The sequence below is a fragment of the Salmo salar genome, chromosome 03, assembly GCF_965601325.2.
Source record: "Salmo salar chromosome 03, fSalSal1, whole genome shotgun sequence".
Classification (NCBI taxonomy): domain Eukaryota; kingdom Metazoa; phylum Chordata; class Actinopteri; order Salmoniformes; family Salmonidae; genus Salmo; species Salmo salar.
This window is the reverse complement of record NC_138293.1, coordinates 66,926,592-66,951,303: the sequence shown is the minus strand read 5'-3', so window position 1 is coordinate 66,951,303 and position 24,712 is coordinate 66,926,592. Positions and strand designations below refer to the sequence as shown.

Here is a 24,712-nt window from a genome sequence, read left to right as displayed (position 1 = left end):
TAATTGTTAACTAGCTGGCCTGGAGCATCGTTTCCCATGAAAGGAAGTTGGGCTAGCACGCAAGCATTTGAGCCAGGTAGCCTAGGACAACAAAAACTAAAAGTGTGTACTGTATGACAGCGTCATAGACTGTTTAGGCAACATGAAAGAGGAAGATGGCATTGGTGTTTCTCTACAAGTAGGGTGTGTTAACATGTTCTGTCTAACTGCACACACACACACAGAAATCAGTACCATGGACAGCCACATCATATTTAGCTTATATTGATTGGACTAAATAGGTTTTGGTATCTTTTAGTTGTTACTGTATTAGACTAAGCAGAGGTGATTTGATGATGTTGAAATGTTGAAGTTGAAATGGTGCTGGAATAGTGGAGGCAGCGCCTGTTTTCTTTGCAACTTACGATAACTGTCTGTGGTTCTAAATCAATAGTTGTTTAGCAGCACAAAAATGTTGGAAACATTAACTTGCTTCACCATGCTGTAGGTCATGTAACTGTCTGTTACATGCAATATGTTTTGTGGACTTCACCAGACAGATGTTGCTCTCCGGTTTTGTAATGAAACAAAGGTGTGGTTGAATATATTCTGCCACTGTGTCTTCTTATTGTCTCGGTTTTAGGCCTATATATCACAGTGGCAAGGCATATGAACTAACATGCTATAGAGCAAATTATCACAACACACAGGTTGTTATATGGCTTGTTTTTCCTGGCTTGGCTTCCCCGGGGATTTTACCCACGCACCCCTACTGTTTGGCCCTGAGTTTAACCTGCCCCTCTAAAACCTCACCTCAGTTCCCTATTGACATTTCCATAGTCCTTGACCATGGAGTTATGAGGCCCAGCAAACCTCCAGGAAGAAACACTTAACCTGCTCCGCTGAGGGCGTGTTTGCTTCACTAACCCAGAGATAATCACTCACTCACTCACTCACTCACTCACTCACTCACTCACTCACTCACTCACTCACTCACTCACTCACCCTCACTCACTCACTCACTCACTCACTCACTCACTCACTCACACACACAGGAACCAACACAATGAGAGGCATGTTGTGGTATGAATAGCAATGATCAGTGGTGGTGTGCAGGCGGGCAGGATGAGGCAGAGTTCGAGTACACAGTGGGCGGATGTGCAGTGGGTTTGAATCAATGCCCAGTGGACTACTACTGAGAGACAGGGAGCAATGGAGAGCAGAAGGAGAGGCAGAGAAGGAAATTGGGGAGGGAGAGGGTGGGGTGGAAAGAGAGTGAGGAAGATAGACGGAGGGAGGGAGAGAGGGAGATATGTAAACTGCCTGCTGCTCTGCCTACAGGGTTATTATATTCTCCATCCTAATGACAAAGAAAGGAATAATTACCCCTCTATCGCTCCGTCACTCTCATTCCATTCCCCTCATTCCCCTGACTGTCTGCCTGCTGCCTAGCTCACACTCCTTTCCTGACAGATTGGTTGTAATTAGGCCTCTAGTGTTAAATCAATATGGCCACAAGTATGGCCGAACAATGGCATGTGAATCTGCCACATACTGTATACCTGGGCAAGAGGCACGCTAGTGTAGGAAACACCATGCAGAGAGGAGGAAGTGGAAAAAGATGTAGAGATGGGAGAGAGGGGAAGAGAACGTGATGGGTCTTGACTTTTTCTCTGATTGCTTCACACACTGATCCATCCGGTGCTTTCCGTATAATTACAGCCCCCTCTCTTCTTCTCTCGTATGTGTGTGTGGAGAGTGTGGACAAGCCTCATGAGCGGTATGCAACTGTGCATGAGGAGAGGAATAAGGTGGAATTGGCTAACTGGATTAAGGACATAACATGCCTGCTAACACATCATCTGCTATGAGAGAAAGGTGTAGCTAGTCTACCCATTATGGCATGGTCTGCCACATGGACCATGACAGATCCTTGATACTACAGTCACAAGCTAATAATGATGAGTTACAGTTTAGGATGCAATGGGACCTGGAGCAATAACCCTCACCTGTATTTAAACTGGAGACATAGAGGCTAACAGGATGACCAGACTGCCCATGCGCGTACATCTGTGTGCGCCATTGCGCGCATGTTGATTTTGTCCAGGCGCAATCAGGACAGGCAGGTTGAAATATCAAAACAAACTCTGAAGCAATTATATTAATTTGGGGACAGGTCGAAAAGCATTAAACATTTGTCAATTTAGCTAGCTAGCTTGCTGTTGCTAGCTAATTTGACCTGGGATATAAACATTCGGTTGATATTTTACCTGAAATGCACAAGGTCCTCTACTCCGACAATTAATCCACAGATAAACGGGTAAACCGAGTTCGTTTCTAGTAATCTCTCCTCCTGCAGGCTTCTTCATCTTCTTTGGACTTTATATGACGGTTGGCAACCTACTTTAAGGCACATTACCACAACCGACTGGAGTGTGGACCTCAGTTCATCTTTTAATCACCCACGTGGGTATATGCTCCTAAAAACCAATGAGGAGATGGCACGTGGGTATATGCTCCTAAAAACCAATGAGGAGATGGTACGTGGGTATATGCTCCTAAAAACCATTGAGGAGATGGGAGAGGCAGGACTTGCAAGGGTGGTTGAGGGTAACAAATAGAACCACCTTATATTTTAGGGCCTGGCTACGCAGATGCTTGCTGACGCACACGAGTAGTGTGGGTGAACTGAGGTCCACACTCCACTCAATCAAATTCAATAAAATGTATTTATAAAGCTCTGCTATACAGAAACCCAGCCTAAAACCCCAAACAGCAAGCAATGCAGATGTAGAAGTCGGTTGTAGTAATGCTGTAAAGTTGGTTGGTCATATAAAGTCCAAAGAAGAATAAGAAGCCTGCAGGAGGAGAGATTACTAGAAACAAACTTGGTTGCCCCTTTATCTGTGGATTAATTGTCGGAGTAGAGGACCTTGTGCATTTCAGGTAAAATAACAACCCAATGTTTATATCCCAGGTCAAATTAGCTAGCAACAGCAAGCTGGCTAGCTAAATTGCCATAAATGTTTAATACTTTTCGACCTGTCCCCAAATGAATATAGTTGGTTCAGAGTTCGTTTTGATATTTCAACCTGATCGCGTCCGGTGTGGACAAAATCAACATGCGCACGATGGCGCACGCAGACGCACATGCGTGTGCGGTCTGGTCAGCATGTAAAAGTCACTTACAGCCAATTGAATGAACAAATGTTCAGGAAAAGTCCCTTTAAGCCACATTGCCCTAGGCTGCTTGTCTCGGTCTCTCCCTCTGGCTCTCTCTCGGTTCCTCCCTCTGTCTCTGTCTGTCTCTGTCTCTCTCTCTCACACTCCTTAGTGAGAGGTGGACTGGAAGGGACATAGCTGAGGGAAACTCTCTGGGAGAGGAGTGCTTCTCACTTGTCAGACACATTTTTCTACTTGGTTTGTTGGCGATCGATATTTGCAGCCAGCCTGGTATCTGTGTTGATCATAGTGAGACAGGGCTCTATTAAAAATGACTAGACAGACCCAGCTAGTGGGGACCGCACCTCTCTGTGTGCCTGGTGTTGTAGTGATGGAGAGCTAGCTCTATATCAGGTTTGCTGGGGGGCTTTGGTATGTTGTCTAAGTATCAGAAATATCAGTCTTAATAATCGAGACATTTCAATGCACTTGACATAGAGTAGATTGTGTACATTGTACAAACCGTTAATCCTATCCTGAATTGTTCACCAATCAGAAATGATGCAGAATGGTATCCAAGTTGGATCACATCAATATCTACAAGATACAGTATATCTATATTTGATATTATTGTAATGCAGAGAAGAGCCCTGGCTGTCGTCAAGGTTTGCATTGCTGTTTTGTATTGTTGGGGGGAAATTTCCACCAGCTTGTTGACTTTCCATACATATTATTTATGATAAATATATGAAATACCCTTTATAATGTAATCTCTCCCCCATCCTTAGGGGTGAAACTATTCTAATTGGTTCCTTCCTGCCTCATTTTAACCTCTGGCCGTCATGCTATACACTCAACAGTGATATGACCCAGGAGGTGAAAACACTGCTGAGATGTCTTAGGGAGAGAAAATAGAGTGAATATTTATGTTAATGATTAGTATAGGAAGCATCTCCTTAAGGGAGAAATCATTGTCCATTCCCGGGCTCATGTATGAATGGAATATTCATTTAGAAGATGGTCTTTCCGATTTCTCATGTCTTCAAGGCTCCTGCATAAATATCATCATTAAGGACCGTCCTTTTCCTTCCTGACAGGACTGGATAACAGACACACATACTGTGCCTACAGAACATGCCTATGAACATTACGCGCACACACACACATACACATGCACAATCGCAGAGAGGGAGAGGAACGTGGGCAGCAGGTAGCCTAGTGGTTAAGAGCATTGGGCCTGTAACCGAAATGTTGCTGGTTTGAATCCCTGAGCCGACTGAAGTAAAAGATCTGCCGATGTGCCCTTGAGCAAGGTACTTAGCCCTAATTGCTGTTAATAATGGCTGTGACCCCACTCTCAGGGGGAGTGGGATATGTAAAAAAACGAATTTCCTATTCACATGTGTATAATACACACTTGTACGTGTCTGAAATAGGACAAAATGAAGCACCCATCTAATTATTATATTGTTATTCCAGGTAGTGTAAATATCATGGAATGCTTAATTCCGACAATATTGTATTATTTTCGCGTCATATTGTAGCCTAATATCGATGTTCACAACCTACTGTATGTAGTATGTAATACTTCAGTCATACATCAGCTCAACCTATTAGCTATACTGTAGTATGTATCATTGAAAGGACAATGTGTCATAACAATAAGATAAGTTTAACATGAGGTTTTAAAGGACATTACGTCTAACAAGTGTCCTTTACTGTATCTTGTAATAGTGCCATGTCAACACAACAGAGTTGATGATTCAAACAGATCCCCTGTTGTGTAAATGATAGAGTACACAGTGAGAGCCCAACCCCTTTCTCCTCTCACCCCCTGTAGCCCCCCCTGTAGCCTCCGCTGTAGCCCCCCCCCCCCCCGTAGCCCCCCATGTAGCCCCCCCTGTAGCCCCCGCTGTAGACCCCGCTCATCACACATGTCCAGCTCTCATTTCTACTGCTTAAAACTCACTTGATCCAGTTGGTGTGCTTGTTTTTCTCTGTGTGTTTGTGTAATAACTGAACGGCTCAATGATTCCACTCTGTTTCCGTAAGTATAGTATTGCTGGACCCTAACACAGCGGCTATGAAGAGACTACCATGAGTCTATCCAGGAAACTACAGTAAGACTATGCTGTACAGTGTACTGCATATGAACCTAACTGGTGTGTGGTTCTAGGCCAGGCTATTCACCCAGCAGCCTTCCCAAGCCCCTCCACAGGCAAAAGAGTCAAGACGCTATTACCCGGAAAAACAAATGCATTAGGCAGTTAGGGGATGTGTTGGGGCTGCTCTGCTCCACATTACAATAATACACTCTAATTAAATGTAACAGCTTCCCTGAACACTAATGACCTGCAGCTGGAAAACCACAGAGGCAGAGCTAGGAGACGGAACGCTCGCTAATATTCCTTAGTTAGAGCTACACTACATAGCCCATAGTCACAGAACTACATAGTCCATAGTCACAGAACTACATAGCCCATAGTCACAGAACTGCATAGCCCATAGTACATTCTTATCGGCAGACTCAACAGCCTTGGTTTCTCAAATGACTGCCTCGCCTGCCTCACCAACTACTTCTCTGATAGAGTTCAGTGTGTCAAATCGGAGGGCCTGTTGGCCGGACCTCTGGCAGTCTCTGTGGGGGTGCCACAGGGTTCAATTCTCGGTCCGACTCTCTTCTCTGTATACATCAATGATGTTGCTCTTGCTGCTGGTGATTCTCTGATCCACCTCTACGCAGACGACACCATTCTGTATACTTCTGGCCCTTCTTTGGACACTGTGTTAACTAACCTCCAGACGAGCTTCAATGCCGTACAATACTCCTTCTGTGGCCTCCAACTGCTCTTAAATGCAAGTAAAACTAAATGCATGGTTTTCAACCGATCGCTGCCCGCACCTGCCCGCCCGTCCAGCATCACTACTCTGGACGGTTCTGACTTAGAATATGTGGACAACAACAAATACCTAGGTGTCTGGTTAGACTGTAAACTCTCCTTCCAGACTCACATTAAGCATCTCCAATCCAAAATTAAATCTAGAATCGGCTTCCTATTTTGCAACAAAGCATCCTTCACTTATGCTGCCAAACATACCCTCGTAAAACTGACTATCCTACCGATCCTTGACTTCGGCAATGTCATTTACAAAATAGCCTCCAACACTCTACTCAGCAAATTGGATGCAGTCTATCACAGTGCCATCCGTTTTGTCACCAAAGCCCCATATACTACCCACCACTGTGACCTGTATGCTCTCGTTGGCTGGCCCTCGCTTCATATTCGTAGCCAAACCCACTGTCTCCAGGTCATCAAGTCTTTGCTAGGTAAAGCCCTGCCTTATCTCAGCTGACTGGTCACCATAGCAGCACCCACCCATAGCACGCGCTCCAGCAAGTATATTTCACTGGTCACCCCCAAAGCCAATTCCTCCTTTGGCCGCCTTTCCTTCCAGTTCTCTGCTGCCAAGGACTGGAACGAATTGCAAAAATCGCTGAAGCAGGAGACTCATATCTCCCTCTCTAACTTTAAGCACCAGCTGTCAGAGCAGCTCACAGATCACTGCACCTGAACATAGCCCATCTGTAAATAGCCCATCCAAATATCTCATCCCCATACTGTTATTTTTTGTTGTTGTTGCTCCTTTGCACCCCAGTATCTCTACTTGCACATTCATCTCCTGCACATCTATCACTCCAGTGTCTAATTGCTAAATTGTAATCATTTCGCCACTATGGCCTATTTATTGCCTTACCTCCCTTATCTTACCTCATTTGCACACACTGTATATAGACTTTTTTATTGTGTTATTGACTGTATGTTTGTTTATTTCATGTGTAACTCTGTGTTGTTGTTTGTGTCACACTGCTTTGCTTTATCTTGGCCAGGTTGCAGTTGTAAATGAGAACTTGTTCTCAACTGGCTTACCTGGTTAAATAAAGGTGAAATAAAATCAAATAAAAGTCACAGAACTACATAGCCCATAGTCACAGAACTACATAGCCCATAGTCACAGAACTACATAGCCCAGAGTCACAGAACTACAGTGAGCTCCAAAAGTAATGGGACAGTGACACATTTTGGTTATTTTGGCTCTGTACTCCAGCACTTTGGATTTGAAATGATACAATGACTATGACGTTCTAGTGGAGACTGTCAGCTTTAATGTGAGGGTATTTTGGATAATCCTGAATGAATCGTGAATAATGATGAGTGAGAAATTTACAGACGCACAAATATCATAGTCCCCCAAAAATGCTCACCTCCCCTGTTATTGTAATGGTGAGAGGTTAGCATGTCTTTGGGGTTTGATATTTGTGCATCTGTAAATTTCTCACTCATCATTATTCACGATTCATTCAGGATTATCCATAATCATGGTAGCGTTCACATTAATGTACAAGTGTATATTTTATTCTGCACCACACTGGGGGCTCCCAAGTGGTGCAGCAGTCTAAGGCACTGCATCTCAGTGCTAGAGGCATCACTACAGATCCTGGTTCAATTCCAGGCTGTATCACAACCAGCTGTAATTGGGAGTCCCATAGGGTGTTAAATAGTTCAATACATGTTGCCTAGTTAAATAAATATTAATAAAATAAAAGTGACTCCACAATACTTTATTTCATTTGGGCACAAAATAATCTGACGTCGACCGCCGAACAAGGAGGGGAGCCGAACACCGAACACCGCCCGAACAAGGAGGGGAGCCGAACACCGCCCGAACAAGGAGGAGAGCCGAACACCGAACACCGCCCGAACAAGGAGGGGAGCCGAACACCGAACACCGCCCGAACAAGGAGGAGAGCCGAACACCGAACACCGCCCGAACAAGGAGGAGAGCCGAACACCGAACACCGCCCGCGGAGGAGGCCGAACCCGCCCGCCCGACGGGGGGAGCCGAACACCGAACGAACAAGGAGGGGAGCCGACTTCGGCGGAAGTCGTGACAGATGTAGTCATTGTGTTCTATGAATATGGGACCAAATACTTAACTTTACTACTTTAATACACATATAAATGAATTTGTTCCAATACTTTTGGTCTCCTAAAATGGGGGACTATGTACAGTACAAGAATTGCTGTAATTTCACCCGATATGGATGTAAAAACCCTCGAATGAAAGCTGACAGTCTCCAATTTAACCTCATAGTCACTGTATCATTTCAAATCCAAAGTGCTGGAGTACAGAGCCAAAATAACCAAAAATGTGTCACTGTCCCAGTACTTCTGGAGCTTATTGTACATAGCCTATAGTCACAGAACTACATAGCCCATATTCACAGAACTACATAGCCCATAGTCACAGAACTACATAGCCCAGGGGTAGGCAACTAGAATAATCTGTAGGCCGATTTTGTCAGAATGGATGGTCGGGAGCCAGAACATATTTAATCATTTGTACACTGCAAATTGACCACAACGAAGCCCAAAGAGAGATGGTATTTTAAAATAACATTAATTTCATTTCTTGATTACATTGAGACACAATCAAGTCTCTTTTTTTATTTGTGGGAATACTTGGGAACAGATTTCCTAAATTAAACACATTTTTAGCTGAATTCCTGGTGATACCCCCCAGAAATATATAAATGTTTTACAAAAAACTTTTTGGGGGGCCAAAGAAATGTTGCCGACCCCTGACATAGCCCATAGTAACAGAACTACACAGCCCATAGTCACAGAACTACAGTATATAGCACATAGTAACAGAACTACATAGCCCATAGTAACAGAACTACATAGCCCATAGTAACAGAACTACATAGCCCATAGTAACAGAACTACATAGCCCATAGTAACAGAACTACACAGCCCATAGTCACAGAACTACAGTATATAGCCCATAGTCACAGAACTACACTACACAGCCCATAGTCACAGAACTACACAGCCCATAGTCACAGAACTACAGTATATAACACATAGTCACAGAACTACACAGCCCATAGTCACAGAACTACAGTATATAGCACATAGTAACAGAACTACACAGCCCATAGTCACAGAACTACAGTATATAGCACATAGTCACAGAACTACAGTACATAGCATATACAGTTGAAGTCGGAAGTTTACATACACTTAGGTTGGGGTCATTAAAACTCTTTTTTCAACCACTCCACAAATTTCTTGTTAACAAACTATAGTTTTGGCAAGTCGGTTAGGACATCTACTTTGTGCATGACACAAGTAATTTTTCCAACAATTGTTTACAGACAGATTATTTCACTTATAATTCACTGTATCACAATTCTAGTGGGTCAGAAGTTTACATACACTAAGTTGAATGTGCCTTTTAACAGCTTGGAAAATTCCAGAAAATGATGTCATGGCTTTAGAAGCTTCTGATAGGCTAATTGACATACTTTGAGTCAATTGGAGGTGTACCTGTGGATGTATTTCAAGGCCTACCTTCAAACCCAGTGCCTCTTTGTTTGACATCATGGGAAAATCAAAAGAAATCAGCCAAGACCTCAGAAAACAAATTGTAGATCTCCACAAGTCTGGTTCATCCTTGGGAGCAATTTCCAAACGCCTAAAGGTGCCACGTTCATCTGTACAAACAATCGTACGCAAGTATAAACACCATGGGACCACGCAGCCGTCATACCGCTCAGAAAGGAGACGTGTTCTGTCTCCTAGAGATGAACGTACTTTGGTGCGAAAAGTGCAAATCAATCCCAGAACAACAGTGAAGATGTTAGAGGAAACAGGTACAAAAGTATCTATATCCACAGTAAAACGAGTCCTATATCGACATAACCTGAAAGGCCGCTCAGCAAGAAAGAAGCCACTGCTCCAAAACCGCCATAAAAAAGCCAGACTGCGGTTTGCAACTGCACATGGGGACTAAGATCGTACTTTTTGTAGAAATGTCCTCTGGTCTGAAGAAACAAATATAGAACTGTTTGGCCATAATGACCATAGTTATGTTTGAAAGAAAAAGGGAGATGCTTGCAAGCCGAAGAACACCATCCCAATCGTGAAGCACGGGGGTGGCAGCATCATGTTGTGGGGGTGCTTTGCTGCAGAAGGGACTGGTGCACTTCACAAAATAGATGGCATCACATGAGGCAGGAAAATTATGTGGATATGTTGAAGCAACATCTCAAGACATCAGTCAGGAAGTTAAAGCTTGGTCGCAATTGGGTCTTCCAAATGAACAATGACCCCAAGCATACTTCCAAAGTTGTGGCAAAATGGCTTAAGGACATCAAAGTCAAGGTATTGGGGTGGCCATGACAAAGCCCTGACCTCAATCCTATAAAACATTTGTGGGCAGAACTGAAAAAGTGTGTGCGAGCAAAGAGGCCTATAAACCTGACTCAGTTACACCAGCTCTGTCAGGAGGAATGGCCAGAATTCACCCAACTTATTGTGGGAAGCTTGTGGAAGGCTACCCAAAACGTTTGACCCAAGTTAAACAATTTAAAGGCAATGCTACCAAATACTAATTGAGTGTATGTAAACTTCTGACCCACTGGGAATGTGATGAAAGAAATAAAAGCTGAAATAAATCATTTTCTCAAATATTATTCTGACATTTCACATTCTTAAAATACAGTGGTGATCCTAACTAACTGAATTTTTTACTAGGATTAAATGTCAGGAATTGTGAAAAACTGTGTTTAAATGTATTTGGCTAAGGTGTATGTAAACTTCCGACTTCAATTGTAGTCACAGAACTACAAAGCCCATACAGTATATTACACAACTACAGTACATAGCCCATAGTCACAGAACTACAGTACATAGCCCATAGTCACAGAACTACATAGCCCATAGTCACAGAACTACATAGCCCATAGTCACAGAACTACATACCCCATAGTAACAGAACTACAGTACATAGCCAATAGTAACACAACTACATAGCCCATAGTAACATAACTATTGTACATAGCCCATAGTAACAGAACTACATAGCCCATAGCCCATAGTAACAGAACTACATAGCCCATAATAACAGAACTACAGTACATAACCCATAGTCACAGAACTACATAGCCCATAGTCACAGAACTACATAGCCCATAGTCACAGAACTACAGTACATAGCCCGTAGTAACATAACTACAGTACTTAGCCCATAGTCACAGAACTACATAGCCCATAGTCACAGACCAAAGACAGAAGAGTATGGTTTAGAAACTCTGTGGTTAGACGGTTTTAATTGAGCCGTACATTGAGAGACTGTACCACAAGAGTTTAGACTTCTGTTTTCAAGCCAGAGGATGAGTCGTATTTCACTGTTAGTTTTACAGCAAATAATTTTATATTTTCAGTTATCGAAATGATGATTGTTAATTTTTGATTAAAAGAAATTGATGATGGGTGTACTGTTGCTTCATGTGTTGTATGTGTGTGCTTACTGTGACTATCACCCTGATATTGGCTACTAGGTAGCTACTTCCCACGCCGTTGCCGGACTGTAGTGCTTGTCAAGCAGGAGCGAAGGGCACTGTGTCCCGGTGTTGTTGCCGTATGGTTGCCGTTCATGCCCTCATTATTGAGTAGTAGGTGACATTTAGATGGTTATCAATATTAGTTATTTCTTGTGTAGACTGCTATCCTACTTGAAATGAAATCATGTGAGAGAAAAAAATGGCCACGTAGCTCCCGCCGGCGTACTATTGACTTGTAGTGCAGCCCAATCAGCCACGCAAAACGCTCTTGAGTGGCATCAAATCTGCCCAATTAGTTGATTTGCTTTCCCATACACCCACTCCTTTCGACACACCCACTCACCCATACTCCGGTCGCCATATTGGGTTGCAGATACCCATACTTCCACTCTCCCTCCCCGTCTTTCTCTTTTCTTTGCCTTCTCTGTGTAATGCCCCATAGTGATTAGCTAATCACTTCAATACCTTCACTTTGCTCTTGGTTGACATGTGTGAACATTGCCTCAGGTGGAGAGGGAATGAGGTGCTACAGACAGACAGGAAACCGTTGGCCCACCAGCTGTCTGAGGAGATGCCTGACTGGCTCGGTGGTAGGCTTTTGAAATAATCTCCAGGCTTTTACATTAAATGTTCTGTATATGAAAAGGTTTCCGAAAGAAAGCTACTAGTCATTACAGTACAATCACCCTCCATTATCACGTTTTAGGGAAGACCCAGATGCAGACAGTGTCGAAGTAACAAAAGTTTATTACTAGTACAGGGGGCAGGCAAAACGACAGGTCAAGGGCAGGCAGAGGTCAGAAATCCAGATAGGATGCAAAAGGTCCAGAATGGCAGGCAGTCCCAGGGTCAGGGCAGGCAGAGGTCAATAATCCAGGGCGGTGTGACAAGGTACAGAACGGCAGGCAGGCTCAGGACAGGCAGAATGGTAAAAATTGGGAAAACTAGAAAACAGGAACTATAGCAACAGACAGGAGCTAGGGGAAACCTCTGGTAGGCTTGATGGACAAAACGAACTGGCAACAGACAAACAGAGAACACAGGTATAAATACACTGGGGATAATGAGGAAGATGGGCTACACCTGGAGGTGGGTGGAGACAAGACAGGTGAATTAGATCAGGGTGTGACACTCTATGATATCCACGATTCCACAACAATAATGAACAGATACTTTGAAGAGTCCTCTCTGTAACAACACAGGTGGGTTGAGAGTATCGAGAGAGTATTGTAGGCCTATAAACATTAGCTGGGTGGGAGACAATGCACTATAGATTGCGGATTGTCTAAAAATGTCACACCATTTGGACTAGAAAAGCAAGCTGGGCCTCTCCTGAAAGAGGAAAGGAGTGATCTATCGTTGGGGCTTTGAATGGGGAAAGCCAATTATTCTGAGAGATAGCAGTGACAACGCCCGCGCCACAAGCGGTGAGCGGGAGTGAAGGGCGTTTTTGATGAGGCAGAGTGAGAGGCCATAGGGGGGCAGCCTCAATTATCAGCTTTTCTTTTCAGCCTCAGCTACCTTTCAGTCAGTCAGGCTTAAGACTCCCAATTCGCTGCCAGTAATTACTACATTTACTAGAATAGCCCCCCACTCCCCAGACTGACCGCCACAGAGTCAGTGTTTGATTAGCTGGATGCAGGGAAAGGTCAGCACATGGCACCGTCTTTTTGTGTTCTGTGGTTCCATGTCCCGGGCTGATGGCTGGATGGTAATTGGGTCATGGAGGTGCAGTGAATAGGGAGGTGATCCTGGTAATTGTGTGTGGGATGGATACATGCAGGCAGGGACATTAGCTGCTACAGTAAGTGGTTGCATTGAGCCCTGCTTGCTCCAATGGGCACGGGGCATAAGTAGGTAGCTTATACAGGATGGCGGGCAGTGCCACTGTAGCAAGTGAAGCAGGATACATGGCGACTGATTGCCATGGTTACGTCATAGCTTTTCTCTGGCTGATACTGATGCAGGGTCTGACACGTGTGAGTTCCCTGCTGCTTGTCAGCCATTTAGCTCTTTAACAGTCAGCCAGACCCCCACTGAAAACTCCCACTAATAGTAACCATGGAGTTATGAGCCTATCATGTGAATCCTACCCCACACGCGTCAGTAGGAGCAGTCATCAACAGACAGCAATACAAATCTGTCATAGTCAATTAGAGGATTCAAACACATTTACTGATGACTTCAGTTCTCCCACAACCCACCTCAGTCTACTCTGTCTGCAGGAGGCCTATATACAGATACAGAGACTCTATTGTGGTGATGTATGCTTGTATTGTTGGCCAGCTCTCTCCACACGCCACTGTGGCAACAATGATTACAGGATACATACTTCACAGCTCAATGGAGAGGCACAGACACTCATGCATGTATATCAGAGGAGGCTGGTGGGATGATCTATAGGAGGCCGGGCTCATTTGAATGGTTGGAATGGACTAAATGGAACGTTATCACGCACATCAAAAATATGTAAACCACATTTGACTCTGTTCCATTTAGTCCGTTCCAGCCATTACAATGAGCCATTCTCCTAAAGCTCCTCCAACCAGCCACCTCTAGTGTGCAGACACACACACACACACGGACACACACACGGACACACAGACACATTCACATTCCAAAATAGGCATATCCATAAAAGCTTTAAGAGAACCTTTCCAGTCCTCCCTCATCTTTTACCCTGCCTCAGATGCCGCTGTGAAAAATTGCTGATGCAGCCTGTACATACATACAGTGAGGGAAAAAAGTATTTGATCCCCTGCTGATTTTGTACGTTTGCCCATTGACAAAGAAATGATCAGTCTATAATTTTAATGGTAGGTTTATTTGAACAGTGAGAGACAGAATAACAACAAAAAAATCCAGGAAAACGCATGTCAAAAATGTTATGAATTCATTTGCATTTTAATGAGGGAAATAAGTATTTGACCCCCTCTCAATCAGAAAGATTTCTGGCTCCCAGGTGTCTTTTATACAGGTAACGAGCTGAGATTAGGAGCACACTCTTAAAGGGAGTGCTCCTAATCTCAGTTTGTTACCTGTATAAAAGACACCTGTCCACAGAAGCAATCTATCAATCAGATTCCAAACTCTCCACCATGGCCAAGACCAAAGAGCTCTCCAAGGATGTCAGGGACAAGATTGTAGACCTACACAAGGCTGGAATGGGCTACAAGACCATCGCCAAGCAGCTTGGTGAGAAGGTGACAACAGTTGGTGCGATTATTCGCAAATGGAAGAAACACAAAATAACTGTCAATCTCCCTCGGCCTGGGGCTCCATGCAAGATCTCACCTTGTGGAGTTGCAATGATCATGAGAACAGTGAAGAATCAGCCCAGAACTACACGGGAGGATCTTGTCAATGATCTCAAGGCAGCTGGGACCATAGTCACCTAGAAAACAATTGGTAACACACTATGCCGTGAAGGACTGAAATCCTGCAGCACCCGCAAGGTCCCCCTGCTCAAGAAAGCACATATACATGCCCGTTTGAAGTTTGCCAATGAACATCTGAATGATTCAGAGGACAACTGGGTGAAAGTGTTGTGGTCAGATGAGACCAGAATGGAGCTCTTTGGCATCCTATATCCTGTGCTGCCTATGACCCCAAGAACACCATCCCCACCGTCAAACATGGAGGTGGAAACATTATGCTTTGGGGGTGTTTTTCTGTTAAGGGGACAGAACAACTTCACCGCATCAAAGGGACGATGGACGGGGCCATGTACCGTCAAATCTTGCGTGAGAACCTCCTTCCCTCAGCCAGGGCATTGAAAATGGGTCGTGGATGGGTATTCCAGCATGACAATGACCCAAAACACACGGCCAAGCCAACAAAGGAGTGGCTCAAGAAGAAGCACATTGAGGTCCTGGAGTGGCCTAGCCAGTCTCCAGACCTTAATCCCATAGAATATCTGGAGGGAGCTGAAGGTTCGAGTTGCCAAACGTCAGCCTCGAAACCTTAATGACTTGGAGAAGATCTGCAAAGAGGAGTGGAACAAAATCCCTCCTGAGATGTGTGCAAACCTGGTGGCCAACTACAAGAAACGTCTCACCTCTGTGATTGCCAACAAGGGTTTTGCCACCAAGTACTAAGTCATGTTTTGCAGAGGGGTCAAATACTTATTTCCCTCATTAAAATGCAAATCATTTTATAACATTTTTGACATGCGTTTTTCTGGATTTTTTTGTTGTTATTCTGTCTCTCACTGTTCAAATAAACCTACCATTAAAATTATAGACTGATAATTTCTTTGTCAGTGGGCAAACGTACAAAATCAGCAGGGGATCAAATACTTTTTTCCCTCACTGTACATACATACATAAATAAAACATTTATTTTTCACCTTTATTTTACCAGGTAGGCTAGTTGAGAACAAGTTCTCATTTGCAACTGCGACCTGGCCAAGATAAAGCATAGAAATTCGACACATACAACCACACAGAGTTTCACATGGAATAAACAAAACATACAGTCAATAATACAGTAGAACAAAAGAAAACAAAAAGTCTATATACAGTGAGTGCAAATGAGGTAAGTTAAGGCAATAAATAGGCCATGGTGGTGAAGTAATTACAATATAGCAATTAAACACTGGAACGGCAGATGTGCAGAAGATGAATGTGCAAGTAGAGATACTGGGGTGCAAAGGAGCAAGATAAATAAATAAATACAGTATGGGGATGAGGTAGGTAGATAGATGGGCTGTTTACATATGGGCTATGTACAGGTGCCATGATCTGTCAGCTGCTCTGACAGCTGGTGCTTAAAGCTAGTGAGGGAGATATGAGACTCCAGCGTCAGAGATTTTTGCAGTTCGTTCTAGTCATTGGCAGCAGAGAACTGGAAGGAAAGGCGGCCAAAGGAGGAATTGGCTTTGGAGGTGACCAGTGAGATATACCTGCTGGAGCGCATGCTACGAGTGGGTGCTGCTATGGTGACCAGTGAGCTGAGATAAGGCGGGGCTTTACCTAGCAGAGACTTGTAGATAACCTGTAGCCAGTGGGTTTGGCGACGAGTATGAAGCGAGGGCCAACCAACGAGAGCGTAAAGGTCGCAATGGTGGGTAGTGTATGGGGCTTTGGTGACAAAACAGATGGCACTGTGATAGACTGCATCCAGTTTGTTGAGTAGAGTGTTGGAGGCTATTTTATAGATGACACCACCGAAGTCAAGGATCGGTAGGATGGTCAGTTTTACAAGGGTGTGTTTGGCAGCATGAGTGAAGGATGCTTTGTTGCGATATAGGAAGCCGATTCTAGATTTCATTTTGGATTGGAGATGCTTAATGTGAGTCTGGAAGGAGAGTTTACAGTCTACCCAGACACCCAGGTATTTGTAGTTGTCCACGTATTCTAAGTCAGAGCCGTCCAGAGTAGTGATGCTGGACGGGCTAGAAGGTGCGGGCAGTGATCGATTGAATAGCATGCATTTAGTTTTACCTGCGTGTAAGAGCAGTTGGAGGCCACGGAAGGAGAGTTGTACGGCATTGAAGCTCGTCTGGAGGTTAGTTAACACAGTGTCCAAAGAAGGGCCAGAAGTATACAGAATGGTGTCGTCTGCATAGAGGTGGATCAGAGAATCACCAGCAGCAAGAGCAACATCATTGATGTATACAGAGAAGAGAGTCGGACCGACAATTGAACCCTGTGGCACACCCATAGAGACTGCCAGAGGTCCGGACAACAGGCCCTCCGATTTGACACACTGAACTCTATCAGAGAAGTAGTTGGTAAACCAGGCGAGGCAATCATTTGAGAAACCAAGGCTGTCGAGTCTACCAATAAGAATGTGGTGATTGACAGAGTCGAAAGCCTTGGCCAGGTCGATGAATACAGCTGCACAGTAATGTCTCTTATCGATGGCGGTTATGATGTCGTTTAGGACCTTGAGCGTGGCTGAGGTGCACCCATGACCAGCTCTGAAACCAGATTGTATAGCGGAGAAGGTACGGTGGGATTCGAAATGGTCGGTAATTTGTATGGGTCCAGATTTTGCAGCTCTTTCAGAACATCAGCTATCTGGATTTGGGTGAAGGAGAAATGGTGGGGGCTTCGGCGGGTTGCTGTGGAGGGTGCCGGGCAGTTGACCGGGGTAGGGGTTGCCAGGTGGAAAGCATGGCCAGCCGTAGAGAAATGCTTATTGAAATTCTCAGTTATAGTGGATTTATCGGTGGTAACAGTGTTTCCTATCCTCAGATGTCAGCTGCATACCATGTCTTGTCATATCATATCAGTTGATGCTTTGCGGTCTGCGTGTGACATAACTGCACTTCCTTTGCGGTGACATTTCGCTGCTTGCATTATTGAATGAGTTCAATATGATGTGGTCGCAGGGGTCAATGCATGATGCATGTAAGCGTGGTCCCCTTTTGGTCCCTGTGTGGTTTTAAATGCCATGATTGTTAACCCCATAGGGATAGTTCACTATCCACTCCATCACCAAGCATGCCATCCTCTTTGAACTTTGGCTATATTTATGCCATTTGAAACCATTGCCATGGAAATGAGAGCATGCTTAGTTTGGACTGATGTTGATCGTGATTTCCTAGGAAGGCAAATGGGCCTCCATGGCTGTGATCAAATTTAATGAATTATGACTCATAATAAATAGGCAGTATTCTTAGAACGAAATCACTCATATCTTACACAGTAGGACTAGATTTTAGCTATACTGTAGCTCTTAGCTTGGGTAATGAGTCTTGGGATGTGGCCAAATGGCTCCCTATTCTTTAAATAGTGCATTACTTTTGATCAGGGCCCATAGGGAATAGGATACCATTTTGGACAAAGCCTTGGTCTCTAGTACTGTTGCTTGGATTGAGTTTGTTTCAACAGAAGAAGTGTGAGGTGATATTCAAGCTATGACTGACAGAGAGTGGAGCTGGACAGAAGCTGTGTTCATGGTGCATGTGTAACTAGTCAATACGTGTGATTGATGCAGTTGTCTGCAGTCTAAACCGCAGCGAGGCAGTAGTGAGTGTTGTTGTCTCAGACAGTTTATAGCTCGGGGCTCAGCAGTGCTTTGCTGCCCTCCATGGGCGATACACAGAGACTGCCATTTCTGTTGGTGGTGGGCATTCTCACAGTAGGAACTGATTAAAAATGCCCTTTATAGAAAATCGCCATGGGCAACGACTACAATGGAATTTTTCATTAGATGTGTATCATCCTATTTAGTCTTGTTGCATGTGGGAAGACATCAAAAGACGTGAGTTGGCTGTAGTGATATGTACAGTATGTATGCAGACATGTATTGAAGGATGTGGATGTGAGAGAATATGGTTAATATCATTAATGAGAGTTTAAGAGCTCTGGACAGAAATAGAAGGAATGAGAGGCCTACAGGACAAGTAGAATGCAGAGATGTGATGCCATTTCACCATGGCCACAGGGCAGAGAGAGACAGGAAGGGAGAGAGGGGGCGAGAGGGGGGATTGCCTGACGACTCAAATTGAATTATTCCTCTGCTCTATGTTTGCTACGTACTGTAGTTCAGTCAGAGACTTCCATAGTTAAGGCCGTTTGTGCTGACGTCAAAATCAGGGCTGCTGTACAAACCAAAGTCATCAGCGATTGAATCATCTCTTACTAATCAGAGTATCAAAGCCAATGACAAATTTTCCAAACATCGCTTTACCCACGTGTGTTCTGGCTCTGACCCAATCCATCTGTTTATGGAACCAATCAGAATGGTTAGAATGTGTTTGCGTTCTAGAAATTGCCAGGTAGGTACTGACTCATTGTGGAGAAGAAACTGTCAGTGGGCATGACGTTTGGCCTAGCAAGAAGTTTGGGTAGCAGGCAAGGGGGGGAGGGAATGAGAGAGCGAGAGAAGGAGAGAGCAAAAGAAGGTCAGTAGAGAAAAAGAAGGTCTGGGAAAAATATAGAGAAAGAAAGAAAGAAAGAAAGAAAGAAAGAAAGAAAGAAAGAAAGAAAGAAAGAAAGAAAGAAAGAAAGAAAGAAAGAAAGAAAGAAAGAAAGAAAGAAAGAAAGAAAGAAAGAAGGAGTGGAGGAGAGTAGAGAAATAGAGGAGAGTAGAGAAATAGAGAGAGAGAGAAGGAGAATAGAGAAATGGAGAGAAAGGGAGGAGAGCAGAGAAATGGAGAGAACGGGAGGATAGTAAAGAAACAGAGAGAAAGGGAGAAGGAGAGTAGAGAAATAGAGAGAAACGGAGAAGGATAGTAGAGAAATGGAGAGAAAGGGAGAAGGAGAGCAGAGAAATGGAGAGAAAGGGAGGATAGTAGAGAAACGGAGAGAAAGGGAGAGGGAGGTAAAATGTCAGAATGGCTTTACATTTGACATTTTAGTCATTTAGCAGACTTTTTTATCCAGAGCGACTTACAGTTAGTGCATTCATCTTAAGATAGCTTGGTGGGACAACCACATGTCACAGTCATAGTACATTTGTACTCAATCAAGTAGCTGTCAGTAGAGATGGGTGGGATGGGCTGTCAAGTGCAAGTGTTAGTTTACAAAAGGCAGTGGTTTTTTTTTGGGGGGGGGGGGGGGGGGGGGAGCTTGGACTGGGCTAAGCGGGAGCTTGGACTGGGCTAAGCGGGAACTGCCCAAGAGACAGGAGGTGGCAGAATCAGGGTATTCGGGTTGGGGTGTAGCATAGCCTGAAGGTAGGGAGGGGCAGTTCCTCTTGCTGCTCCGTAGGCAAGCACCATGGTCTTGTAGTGGATGTGAGCTTTGACTGGAACCCAGTGGAGTGTGTGGAGGAGTGGGGTGACATGGGAGAACTTGGTAAGGTTGAACACCAGGCGGGCTGTGGAGTTCTATATAAGTCGCAGGGGTTTGATGGCACAAGCGGGCGGCCCAGCCAACAGCGAGTTGCAGTAGTCCAGACGGGAGACAATATTTGCTTAAAGCTTGTCGGATCATACTAGTGCAAACTTTAGTCTGACAGTGGGTTTACTGAAATGCATAGATTCTCCTCTAGTAGATATGGCAGATGGTATTGTGTTCCCAGTAAATCTTGCTTCCTCCAATACTGTTTCTAGTTCATCTTGCATATCTGTCTTACAAACTAGAGATCAGTAGAGATTCGATAGATCCGTTCTGTAGAAACATGTACTAGTATCACAAGGTGAGATACTGTATTGTGTGGCTGTCAGTGATACATTTGTCTCTTTATTTAAATCATCTCTTTAAACCTCCTGCTGCCATCCGGTGGCCATGGACACTAACACATGTATGATGTGTTGCTTACACATGCTGTATTACACACAATACATAACCTTTTATTTCCATTATTGATGAAAATTCATTTTATCATGCTCTCTCCTCTCTCTCTGCAGCCAGTGGAGGCTCCTCAGAGGAGGAAGGGGAGGACCATCCTCCTCAGTGAATTTCAGAAAAATGTAAAGTGAAACATTACAAAAGTGTAACTTTTTTGATTTAAATATATTCACATCACCAAATAATTTATTAAACACTGTTTTGCAATGAAGGTCTACAGTAGCCTCAACAACACTCTGTATGGTGGCACCATGGTGTAGCCAGAGGTCAGCTAGTTTCTCTTCTGGGTGCATTGACTTAAATACAAAACCTATGAGGCTCATGGTTCTCACCCCCTTCCATAGACTTACACAGTAATTATGATAACTTCCGGAGGACATCCTTCAACCTATCAGAGCTCTTGCAGCATGAACTGATATGTTGTTCACCCAATCAAAGGATCAGAGAATGAATCTAGTACTGACAGCATAAGCTACAGCTAGTTAGCACTGCAGTCCATAAAATGTGGTGAGTAGTTCACTCAAAGAGATAGAAAGACAATAGTTGAACAGGAGAAGCAAGAGAGAGAGCCTTATTTCATAGTATATATTTTTTACTTTCCCTCACTTAGCTAGCGAATGCAACTATCTGTATGCACATAGTGAGCAATATTTTTGGAACATCAAATCACAGTATCGAATCACATACATATCGTATCGGCACCAAAGTAATAATAATTTAATGGGTGATTACATTAGTCCTGTTCCACACATGTACAAATGTGTATTATACACATGTATGAAATGGAAATGTGTTTTTTGCAAGACAGTGGGATCACAGCCAGCATTAGCAACAGCAACCCTGGAACAATTAGGATTAAGTGCCTTTCTCAAGGACACATCAACAGATGTTTTACCCCGTCTGCTCAGGGATGTGAACTAGCGAGCGTTGGGATACTGGCCCAACACTCTTACCTCTAGGCTACCTGTCACCGTATCAGGATAATATCATATTGTGAGGTCCCTGGCAATTCCCAGCCCACTCATACCCAGGTTCAGCTAGACTAGGGGTATATCTGTCTGCTTTGCTGTGATCTTTTACTCTTTCATATCCAGGGTAAGGTAAGAATCATGCAGGGACCTGTGTGTGTGTGTGTGTGTGTGTGTGTGTGTGTGTGTGTGTGTGTGTGTGTGTGTGTGTGTGTGTGTGTGTGTGTGTGTGTGTGTGTGTGTGTGTGTGTGTGTGTGTGTGTGTGTGTGTGTGTGTGTGTGTGTGTGATCTGTGAATAGTCTAGCTACATGTATAAATGCATCATACGACAGCCTAGAAGGGAAAGCATAGTAAATATAGAACCGTTACAACAGATTATTGTAAAGAGAGGATGTGTGACTCAATTATTCCTTGACATGCCATCATGATACTAAACTGTGACAATCGTGTGTCACCACCATCAGGTAAACGCCGGCGAGGCAGTAATTGTCAAAGGCTGATTGGCCTCAAGCAAATGGGAGAGCTGAATAGCTGTAATGCTCCTACTGGCCACTTGAGGGCAGCCTTGTCACAGCAATAGGCTGGAGAGGCAGAGTGGGAGAGAGAGAGAGCAAGCAGGTGAGCTGAGGAGGCCTGACATGTCTTGGATGGAGCTCAGCAAGCTGTCTCCTCTCATAACATGTCAACCCATGGCCCTACACAGCAAACCCCATATCACTCACCATCTCCCCAGCCCCAACCCAGCCCCTGCCCAGTGTCGGTATCTGGGTAGGAGAGGCTTGTCTGACAAGATCAATCAGTCACCGTACACAAAGAGGAGAGGAGATGACATGGGCATTCTGTCATACCCAGGCAGTCTGTCATCATTATGCTGCTGTTTTAGAGGGTCATTTTGATGCTGATGCATAATCCCTACAGGGTAAACTGAAGTTCTGAAACATGACACTATTGCCTGGTTCAAGAAACACTTCCACAAGAACAAGAGAAAGTAATGATGATAACAACCACCACCTGATGACGATGATGATAATCAACTGCTTTGCATGGTTTCCACATACTCACTCCACCACCCCCACTCTGTAGCATCCACCTGGGTGATGCACGACATGGCAGCCATTTTGCTCCATGAAAAGCCTCTCAATTCCTACTTCATTTCACAGTCAGATCCATTAGGCTTCCAATTTTCTCCACTTCTATAATTACCTCCCTATTATTGATTAACTTTCTATTTCATCAACTCGTTTAGTTAGTTAGGTCCACACTGAAAGCTCCTCGCATGGCCAGTACTTTGAGAGAGGGGGTTCGTTCAGCTTGAGTTAAAAGATAGCAGTGTGGGGGAGTGTGTGCCAGTAACAGTCAAAGAGAGATGTGTGTGTGTGTGTGTGTGTGTGTGTACGTGTGTGTGTGTGTGTACGTGTGTGTGTGTGTTTGTACGTGTGTGTGTGTGTGTGCAGTGTGTGCAGTGGCGAGCGGGGCTGTAGCGGTTGAGAGTGCATATTACAGGGTGATTAAGGAAGAGTCAGGAAGCAGGGTAACTGATGGGCTGTCAGGAGAGGAGGAGAGGAGAGGAGGAGAAGAGGAGCTGTGGGCTGGAACACCTCGTTCCTCTTCCTCATTAATACCCTGCCAAGAATGCCTATTTACACCTCCTCCTCTCCCTAATTGCCCTCCTCTTCCTCCTTATGTCCATCTCACCATGCAGCCTCTTCCACTTCCTTCCACATTAATACCCACCTCGTCATCCTTCTCTTCCTCCTCTTCTTCCTCTCCCTCCTCTTCCTCATTAATACCCATCCTGCTTGCCTCTTCTCCTTCTTCCTCACCCTCATCCTCTTCTTCTTCTTCATTATACCCTCACCACACAGCCTGCTCCTTCTCCTCCTCTCCCTCTTCTTCCTCTCCCTCATCTTCCTCATTAATACCCACTCTGCTTGCATCTTCTTCCTCCTCCTCCTCCTCCTCCAGTCCATCTGAGTAGAGAGGGGGATGTGTATGAGGTGATGCCTCTGAACAGGCTGCAGGCTAGCTGTGAGTTGGACAGAGTAATGGAACCCAACACAGTCATGGTGTTGAACACTGAATGTCCTGTCCTGTCTTGTCTGCATTCATCTACATACCCTTACAGCCTCCCTCCACAGTGTCATCGTCTCTCTCTGTGACTGTGTGCTTTTCAATTAACACGCTAAAGAGTCATGAGAGAACTGCGATAGAAGGCATGAAAGAGAGGGAGAGACTAAAAAGAGAGGGACGTAAAGCATCTAAAGAAAGGCTGGAATAAGGGAGGAGAGGCTGACAGCCAGGGAGTAGATAGGAAGGCAGCCAGGGAGGGGACGAGAGAGAGAGAGGCAGCCATGGAGGAGAGAGAGGGAGGCAGCCATGGAGGAGAGAGAGAGAGGCAGCCAGGGAGGAGAGAGAGAGAGGCAGCCAGGGAGGAGAGAGAGAGGCAGCCAGGGAGGGGACGAGAGAGAGGCCGCCAGGGAGGAGAGAGAGAGAGGCAGCCAGGGAGGAGAGAGAGAGGCAGCCAGGGAGGAGAGAGAGAGGCAGCCTTGGAGGAGAGAGAGAGGCAGCCTTGGAGGAGAGAGAGAGGCAGCTAGGGAGGAGAGAGAGAGAGGCAGCTAGGGAGGGGGCGAGAGAGAGAGAGGCAGCCAGGGAGGAGAGAGAGAGGCAGCCAGGGAGGGGACGAGAGAGAGGCCGCCAGGGAGGAGAGAGAGAGAGAGGCAGCCAGGGAGGAGAGAGAGAGAGGCAGCCAGGGAGGAGAGAGAGAGGCAGCCTTGGAGGAGAGAGAGAGGCAGCTAGGGAGGAGAGAGAGAGAGGCAGCTAGGGAGGGGATGAGAGAGAGAGAGAGAGAGAGAGAGAGAGAGAGAGAGAGAGGCAGCCAGGGAGGGGACGAGAGAGGGAGGCAGCTAGGGAGGGGACGAGAGAGAGAGAGGCAGCCAGGGATGGGACG

General features: G+C 44.9%; 1 protein-coding gene across 1 annotated transcript in view; it reads left to right on the top strand.

Moving 5' to 3' along the window:
* LOC106601278 (noelin-2) overlaps positions 1-24,712 on the top strand; it is a 75,510-nt gene that overhangs the window by 17,698 nt on the left and 33,100 nt on the right. The window lies entirely within an intron of this gene.